A 9290-nucleotide genomic window follows, 5' to 3' on the forward strand; every position below is an offset into this window, starting at 1 on the left:
AGCGGGTTCCCCAGGCCCCGCCTCCACACAGAGCGGGTTCCCCAGGCCCCGCCCCCATACAGAGCGGTTTCCGCAGGCCCCGCCCCCACACAGAGAGCGCGTTCCACAGGCCCCGCCCCCACACAGAGAGCGGGTTCCACAGGCCCCGCCCCCACACAGAGCGGGTCCCACAGGCCCCGCCCCCACACAGAGCGGGTAGCCCAGGCCCCGCCCCCACACAGAGAACGGTTTCCCCAGGCCCCGCCCCCACACAGAGCGGCTTCCCCAGGCCACGCCCCCACACAGAGCGGGTTCCCCAGGCCCCGCCCCCATACAGAGCGGGTTACGCAGGTCCCGCGCCCCCACACAGAGAGCGGGTTCCACAGGCCCCGCGCCCCCACACAGAGAGCGGGTTCCACAGGCCCCGCCCCCACACAGAGCGGGTCCCCCAGGCCCCGCCCACACACAGAGCGGGTACCCCAGGCCCCGCCCCCACACAGAGAACGGGTTCCCCAGGCCCCGCTCCCACACAGAGCGGGTTCCCCAGGCCCCGCTACCACACAGAGCGGGTTCCACAGGCCACGCCCCCACACCGAGCGGCCTCCCCAGGCCACGCCCCCACACAGAGCGGGTTCCCCAGGCCCCGCCCCCACACAGGGCGGGTTCCCCAGGCTCCGCCCCCACACAGGGCAGGTGCCCTCTGGGTCAGGACATAAAGAGACTGCACGCTCATCCTCCTCCCATTGAATGGGGCAGATATTTAAAGGGACACGGACTCCGCTTTCTGTGCATGTTTATTTTTAAAGGGACCGTCTCATTTATCCTGGAGTGTCCGAGGACATCACTAACAGAGCTGCCATTAACAGTCGCTCCCTTCTGTACTGTGCAGTGATTGTAAACCTGTCTGTTTCAGTGACTTGAGCCTTTCGAAAATGTCTCACTATTTTTGAAGCTCCATTTGACTTGCTTGTTTAATGATGAAAGATTTCAGAATTTTGCAGAGTGATGAAGGTTTCGTTTAAAGGTGGAGTGATATTTCTTTCTAAATATTATGTTCGAATCCCCCCTCCTCCACTTTAAACCACTCTGCTCTACTGACTGGGAAGGTCCCACATTCAACACTCGATCTGTGTTGTTAATTAATCTCAAGGCAGCTGTTCAGGGGCTATAATTGGCCTCAGTACCGCTGGGCTAACTAAGAGTAAAAAACAGCCAGTGACCATGCACTTGATGACGATCCAGTGACCTCAACTTGGAAGTGTATGGATGTCAATTGAGGGCAGGATTGGACTCGGCTCTGATGCCGGCCACAGTGGAAATCCTGCTGACATTCACTGTGTTGGCTGATGCTGAAACTATGGAGATTAACTAATGTTTGTGGAATTGCACCCAGCCAGATTCAGCATCTGCTGGAGTTAAAGAGAGGAATAAAATCCCAGACAGTGCAATGAATTTTGTTGTTAGACAGTAAGGATGGAGGGAGAGTATGTAGAATGGGGGATTTACAGTTTAGGAGAGACAGTAGGGGACAGAATCGTCTATAGAAACTAGATTTGTCTGTTCTGAATTTATATCCTGTTGTAAACACCTTTTACAGTGTATTAGAAGAGGAGGATTTGCTGTGACCAAGGCTGGGAAGTCAACATCCAGGAGTATTCAATATTCAGGAAGGACAGGGAAAAAGGAAAAGGAGGTGGGGTAGCATTGCTAGTTAAAGAGAAGCTTAACACAATAGTAAGGAAGGATATTAGCTCTGATGATGTGGAATCTATATGGGTCGAGCTGAGAAATACTAAGGGGCAGGTAACGTTAGTGGGAGTTGTATACAGACCCTCAACAGTAATGCTGAGGTTGGGGTGGCATTAAAGGGGAAATTAGAGATGCGTGCAATAAGGGCACAGCAGTTATCATGGGTGACTTTAATCTACATATAGATTGGGCTAACCAAATTAGTAACAATAATGTGGAGGAGGAATTCCTAGCATCTATATGGGTTGGTTTCCTGGACCAATATGTCGAGGAACCAACTAGAGATCAGGCCATCTTAGACTGGGTATTATGTAATGAGAAAGGATTAATTAGCAATCTTGTTGTGTGATGCCCCTTGGGGATGAGCGATCATAATTTGATAGAATACTTCATTAAGATGGAGAGTGAAGCAGTTGACTTAGAGACTAGTATCCTGAATTTAAATAAAGGAAACTATGATGGTATGAGGCGTGAGTTGGCTAGGATGGATTGGGGAGCATTCCTTAAAGGATTGATGGTGGATAGGCAATGGCAAATATTTAAAGATGGCATGGATGAACTACAGAATTTGTTCATCCCTGTTTGGCATAAAAATAAAACAAAAAGGGTGACTCAACCGTGGCTAAAAAGGGAAATTAGGGATAGCATAAGATCCAAGAAGAGGACATATAAATTGGCCAGAAAAAGCAGCAAACCGGAGGATTGGGAGCAGTTTAGGATTCAGCAAAGGAGGAAAAAGGGATTCATTAAGAGGGGGAGAATAGAATATGAGAGTAAGCTTGCAGGAAACATAAAAACTGACTGTAAAAGCTTCTCTAGATATGTGAAGAGAAAAAATTGGTGAAGTCAAGCGTAGGTCCCTTGCAGTCAGAATCAGGGGAATTAATAATGGGGAACAAAGAAATGGCAGACCAATTAAATACATACTTTGGTTCTGTTTTCACAAAGGAGGACACAAATAACCTCCCAGAGATGTTGGGGAACATAGGGTCTAATGAGAGGGACGAATTGAATGAAATCAGTATTTGTAGGGAAATGGTGTTAGGGAAATTGACGGGATTGAAGGCCGATAAATCCCCAGGGCCTGATAATCTAAATCCTCAGGTACTTAAGGAAGTGGCCCTAGAAATAGTAAATGCATTGCTGGTCATCTTCCAAAATTCTATAGACTCTGGAACAGTTCCCATGGATTGGACGGTAGCTAATGTAACCCCACTATTTAAAATAGGTGGTAGAGAGAAAACGCGGAATTTTAGACTGGTAAGCCTGACATTGGCAATGGGGGAAATGTTAGAGTCCATTATAAAAGATGTAATAGCAGAGCACTTGGGAAACAGTGACAGTTGGGAAACAGTGACAGCATCAGACAAAGTCAACATGGATTTACAAAAGGTAAATCATGCTTGACTAATCTACTGAAATTTTTTGAGGATGTAACTGGTAGAATAGATAAGGGAGAACCAGTGGGTGTGGTGTATTTGGACTTTTAGAATGCTTTCGATAAGGTCCCGCAAAAGAGATTGGCATGCAAATTTAAAGCACATGGGATTAGGGGTAAGGTACTGACTTGGATAGAGAACTGGTTGGCAGACAGGGCTAGTGGGGTGCCGCAGTGATCGGTGCTAGGATCCCAGCTATTCACAATATATATAAATGATCTCGACGAGGGAACTAGATGTAATATCTCCAAGTTTGCAGATGACACAAAGCTGGGTGGGCGTGTGTGCTGTCAGGAGGATGCTGAGAAACTCCAGTATGATTTGGACAGGTTGGGTGATTGGGCAGATGCATGCAGATGCAGTATAATGTGGATAAATGGGAGGTTATCCACTTTGGTGGCAGAAACAGGAAAACAGATTATTATTGGAACAACAATAGATTGGGAAAAGGGGAAATGCAATGAGACCTGTGTGTCCGTGTGCACCAGTCGCGGAAGGTAAGCATGCAGGTGCAGCAGGTGGTTAAGAAGGCAAGTGGTATGTTGGCCTTCATAGCAAGAGGATTCGAGTACAGGAGTAAGGATGTCTTGCTGCAGTTGTACAGGGCCTTGGTGAGACCACACCTTAAGTATTGTATGCAGTTTTGGTCACCTTATCGGAGGAAGGATGTTCTTGCCATGGAGGGAGTGCAGGGAAGATTCACCAGACTGATACCTGGGATAGCAGGAATGACGTATGAAGAGAGATTGGGTCGATTGGGCTTATACTCACTGGAGTTTAGAAGAATGAGAGGGGATCTCATTGAAACTTATACAATACTAACACGACTAGACGGACTCGATGCAGGAAGGATGTTCCTACTGGCAGGGGAGTCCAGAACCAGAGGGCACTGTTTAAGGATAAGGGGTAAGCCATTTAGGACTGAGATGAGGAGGAATCTCTTTACAAATAGAGTGGTGAACCTGTGGAATTCTCTACCACAGAAGGCAGTTGAGGCCAACTCATTAAATATATTCAAGGAGGAGTTAGATATATTTCTTAAGTCTAAAGGGATCAAGGGATATGGGGAGAAAGCAGAGACAGGGTACTGAATTTGGATGATCAGCCATGATATCATTAAATGGCAGAACAGGCTCGAGGGGCCGAATGGCCTACTGCTGCTCATATCTTCGATGTTTATACAAACATCGCATCAAGATCTGACAGAGTCACCGGATTCATCAGGATCTGAATATCATCTGCCTTTGGATATAGAAAGGAATAGCACCAATCACAGTGGGGAGAAACAGGGCACATGCTCTGTGTGTGGATCCACCTTCAACCAATCGTCCACCCTGTGAGACTGGTGCGCCCACCTGAAGCAACAGTGTAAAGACTGTGGGAATAGTTGCAGTTGGCCATCTGAGGTGGAAACTCATGGATACAGTCGCACCGGGGAGAGGCCATTCATCAGCTGAGCATGGAAAGAGAGTCATTTGCTCATCTCACCTGCTACAACGCCAGCATGTTCATAATTATGAGAATCTGTTCACTGCTCTGAATGTGAAAAGGGATTCAATCGATCATCCCATTTACTGACACACCAGCACAGTCACTCCGCAGAGAGATGGTTTAGATACTTCGCATGTGGGAAGGGATTGACTCCGTTTTCCCAAAAGTTGACACTCCAGAATGTCCACATTGCGAACAGTTGCTTTATGTACTCTGACTGTGAGAAAAGCTTTCAAAATCAAAGCAGCTGATGCACGAACAGCCCATTGATATTGTGTGTGGGATCAAATTCACCCCAAATGCCGAGACTCCACTGAGTTCACATGTGACCGCAGGCGGCTGGATTCTGTTGTTAATCACATCCAGGACTGAACCATGGCAGAGTGCACTTGGGTTTCTGTGTGAATTATTGCAGAATTTTCTCTTAATCGGATCACAGAAAACATTTCCATTCACGAATTGGGGCTTTCAATGGCGGGACTATTCCCCAGCATGGCCCGCGAGGGCAGAATGTGCCCTATCCACACAGGTGGAGCCCAGCGCGCAGGCGCAGTGCATGCCTGTATTTGGAGTATGCGCAGTGTGACCGTGATCAGGGAGTGCGGGACGCGGACAGCGGCTTCAGACGATTGCGCCGATTACGAATCAGCGGGGCGCAGTGAGGTAACCCACTCGGCGGGTGTTTTTCTTATAACTACCTGGTGTAGGCCGCAAGCCCCGAATAAGAACCTACACGTTCCGCGTTTGGAACTCCGCGGCTTTTTCCCGGTAACAGTCCCTGCTTAACGGTCGCCAGCTTTGTAAAGGAAAGCTGCTCGGTTCAGTCTGCCGCCATAACAACAGAAAATGCTGGAAAAACTCAGCAGGTCAGGCAACATCCATAGACAGAAATTTGAGTTGACGTTTCGGGTCGACCCCTTCTTCAAAACTGGAGTCTGCCGCCATCTTGATTCATCGAGCGATGGAGAGCACGCGCGGCCATATTTGTAAGGGAACATGGAGCAGTCAGGGCTTCAGGGTCCGAGTGCCCAGGAGAGAAAAGCATTGATCATTGATTTTATTCTCCCTCTGCACACAGGGGCTTTCTCACCATCTCTCCTGAAGGCGCTGGGAAGGGCCGGATTACGGTTTGCAGCCCACATAATTGTAACAAAAGGGCCCCAAATTTCGTCCCCTTGTGCTCAGAACAGATCACCGAGACCAGTCCTAGTTCAATAAGGAGTGCAGAAGGAGTTCACGTGAAAGGACAGCGACCTGGAACGTTAACTCTGTCTCTCCCTCCATAGATGCTGCCTGAGTATTTCTAACAGTGTCTGCTTTTACATCAGTTTTCTAGCTGCCACAGTATTTTACTTTTGTACAAGTGTAGAACTGAACCCAGCCAGAGTTGGTGATGAAAACTGGTAGCGGAGGACAAACAACCTTGAGACGTGCAATGTGTTTGAATTTTAGAATAGGGAGGAGGGACAATGTGTGGGATGGGAATTTACAGCTTTGGAGGAATGAGAGGAAAGAATGTTCCATAGAAACTAGAATTGTCTGTTCTGAATTTCTGTCCTGTACTTAAACTGATGACTTTATTAAACTCGTTTTACAGGGTATTAGAAAGGGAGGATTTGCAGACGGGAAACTCAAACCAAACATCACGTCAAGATCTGACAGAGTCACTCGATTCATGAGGACCTGATTATCGTCGTCCTTTGAATGTGGAAGGAGAAATGTTGGTCGGTTCTGTCTGTGGGAAAAGATTTCAAACTTCAGTGTGACTGGAAAAACACTGAGACAAACACACCCGAGTGAGAGTGTTCCAGTGCACTGACTGGAAAGAGCTTTAAGCAGTTACACAGTCTGAAAAAATATCACAGCTTTCACTGTGGGGAGGAACCTTACACTTGTTCGGTGTGTGGATGAGGCTTCAACCGATCGTCCAACCTGGAGAGACACAAGGACACCCAAACCACGGAGAAACCGTGGAAATGTGGGGACTGTGGGAAGGGATTCAATTACCCGTCTGAGCTGGAAACTCATCGACGCACTGACACTGGGGAGAGGCCGTTCACCTGCTCTGAGTGTGGGAAGGGATTCACTCAGTCATCCGCCCTGCTGACACACCAGCGAGTTCACAGTGGGGAGAAACCCTTCACCTGCTCTGAGTGTGGGAAGGGATTCACTCTGTCATCCAGCCTGCTGATACACCAGCGAGTTCACACTGGGGACAGACCGTTCACCTGCTCTGAGTGTGGGAAGGGATTCGCTCAGTCATCCAACCTGCTGAAACACCAGCGAGTTCACACTGGGGAGAGGCCATTCACCTGCTCTCAGTGTGGGAAGGGATTCCCTCGGTCATCCGACCTGCTGACACACCAGCGAGTTCACACTGGGGAGAGGCCGTTCAGCTGCTCCGTGTGTGGGAAGGGATTCATTCAGTCATCCACCCTGCTGAAACACCAGCGAATTCACACTGGGGAGAGGATGTTCACCTGCTCCATGTGTGGGAAGGGATTCATTCAGTCCTCCACCCTGCTGATACACCAGCGAGTTCAAACTGGGGAGAGGCCATTCACCTGCTCTCAGTGTGGGAAGGGATTCCCTTCGTCATCCAGACTGCTGACACACCAGCGAGTTCACACTGGGGAGAGACCGTTCACTTGCTCCAAGTGTGGGAAGGGATTCACTGAGTCATTCCGGCTTGTAACTCACCAGCGACTTCACTTTGGGGAGAGACCGTTCACCTGCTCCGCTTGTGGGAAAGGATTCACTGAGTCATTCCAGCTTGTAACTCACCAGCGAGTTCACACTGGGGAGAGGCCATTCACCTGCTCTGGGTGTGGGAAAGGATACACTCAGTCATCCGACCTGCTCAGGCACCAGCGAGTTCACACTGGGGAGAGGCCGTTCACCTGCTCTCACTGTGGGAAGAGATTCACTCGGTCATCCAACTTGCTGAGACACCAGCAAGTTCACAAGTGACTGCAGGTGTTGGATTCTGCTGTTGTTGCTGCTGCTAATGACATCCAGGACTGAATCATTTTCATCCTGACAGCTGGAGTTTGTTTCTGCTGATGTTAATAACAACTATAAGTGGGCTGGTGTTTAATATTTTGATATTTCAAATAACACGTGTGTTGATATTTGATGCCTCCAAGATAAGAGGAGACTAATTGATGTCCTATTACTGACTGTTCCATTTTTGGGCCTTTTCTCCTTTCGAACTCTAGATTATTTCAGTTCTCATACCTTCGGTTACTCTCATGGACAAGTCGCAGCTCCCCATACTTTCCAGAGTGCCTCTCCTAGCCTTGGCATCCAGGGAAGGTCTCAGTAACATGCGCGGGATCACTAATTACAAAACCCAGTCTGTTAATCACTTTCAGCTACTGGACTTAGCGTGTGCCCCACAGCATCTCTCTCACCTTCGATGTGTGAAGAGAGCATCATACCTGCCAACATGGTTTCAATTTAAATTTGAATCCACTCAGGAAGTGTATTTAAAAAGAATATGTACAAGGTAACAGATCACATCAAATAATTGGCAAAGGTTTAGAGTCCACAAGATGAACAAGTAAACACATCACGGCCCAAACACCCCAGCTTTATATTCACGGGAGAAAGTCTGTTATCTAATTCCTGAAGTGGACCAAATAGAGAAAGATCCCAACCCTAAGAACATCTAGAATCTGTTGTAAATATCTTTCAAATCCTGACTGGTTCAATCTGTCGTTTTCCTTTCAATTGACGTGAATGGAAGATGAGAGGGGGTTGGAGAGTAGGGGTGAAAGAGGAGTTGGGGTGAGGGGGGTTGGAGAGTAGGGGTGAAAGAGGAGTTGGGGTGAGGGGGGTTGGAGAGTAGGAGTGAAAGAGGAGTTGGGGTGAGGAGGGGGGTTGGGAGAGTAGGGTAGAAGCGGAGTTGGGGTGAAGCAGTAAACCATATCTCTGTTAATATTATACTAGACCCTGTCTCAGTTTATATTACACGAGACCCTGTCTGTGTTTATATTGCACTAGACCCTAACTGTGTTTACATTACACTAGACCATCTCTGTTTATATTACGCTAGACACTGTCTCTGTTTATATTACACTAAACCCTGTCTGTGTTTATGTTACACTTGACCTTGTCTCTGTTTATATTTCACTAGACTCTGTCTGTGTTTATATTATACTCGGGCCTGTCTGTGTTTATATTACACCAGACCCTGTCTCTTCTTATATTGCGCTGGACCCTGTCTCTGTTTATATTACACTAGAATGTCGCTCTTTTTATATTACACTAGACCCTGTCTCTGTGAATCCCTTCCCCCACACGCAGCAGGTGAATGGCCTGTCCCCAGTGTGAGCATGCTTGTGTGTCAGAAGGTGGGATGATGGAGTGAATCTCTTCCCACACACGGAGCAGGTGAATGGCCTCTTCCCAGTTTGAACTTGCTGGTGTTTCAGCAGGTGGGATGATGGAGGGAATCCCTTGCCACACACGGAGCAGGTGAACGGCCTCTTCCCAGTGTGAACTTGCTGGTGTTTCAGCAGGTGGGATGATGGAGTGAATCCCTTGCCACACACGGAGCAGGTGAACGGTCTCTCCCCATTGCGAGTGCACCGATAAATTTCCAGCTCAGACGGGTAATTGAATCCCTTC

The 9290-nt window shown here is 48.2% G+C and overlaps 1 pseudogene; it reads left to right on the forward strand.

The window, feature by feature from the left end:
- The first annotated feature begins 5231 nt into the window (after positions 1-5231).
- LOC147094861 (uncharacterized) lies at positions 5232-7698 on the forward strand (annotated as a pseudogene).
- Positions 7699-9290: the final 1592 nt, after the last annotated feature.

This window comes from Somniosus microcephalus, unplaced genomic scaffold, assembly GCF_052327205.1.
Source record: "Somniosus microcephalus isolate GS21.2 unplaced genomic scaffold, FLI_Smic_1.0 unresolved_chr1, whole genome shotgun sequence".
Classification (NCBI taxonomy): domain Eukaryota; kingdom Metazoa; phylum Chordata; class Chondrichthyes; order Squaliformes; family Somniosidae; genus Somniosus; species Somniosus microcephalus.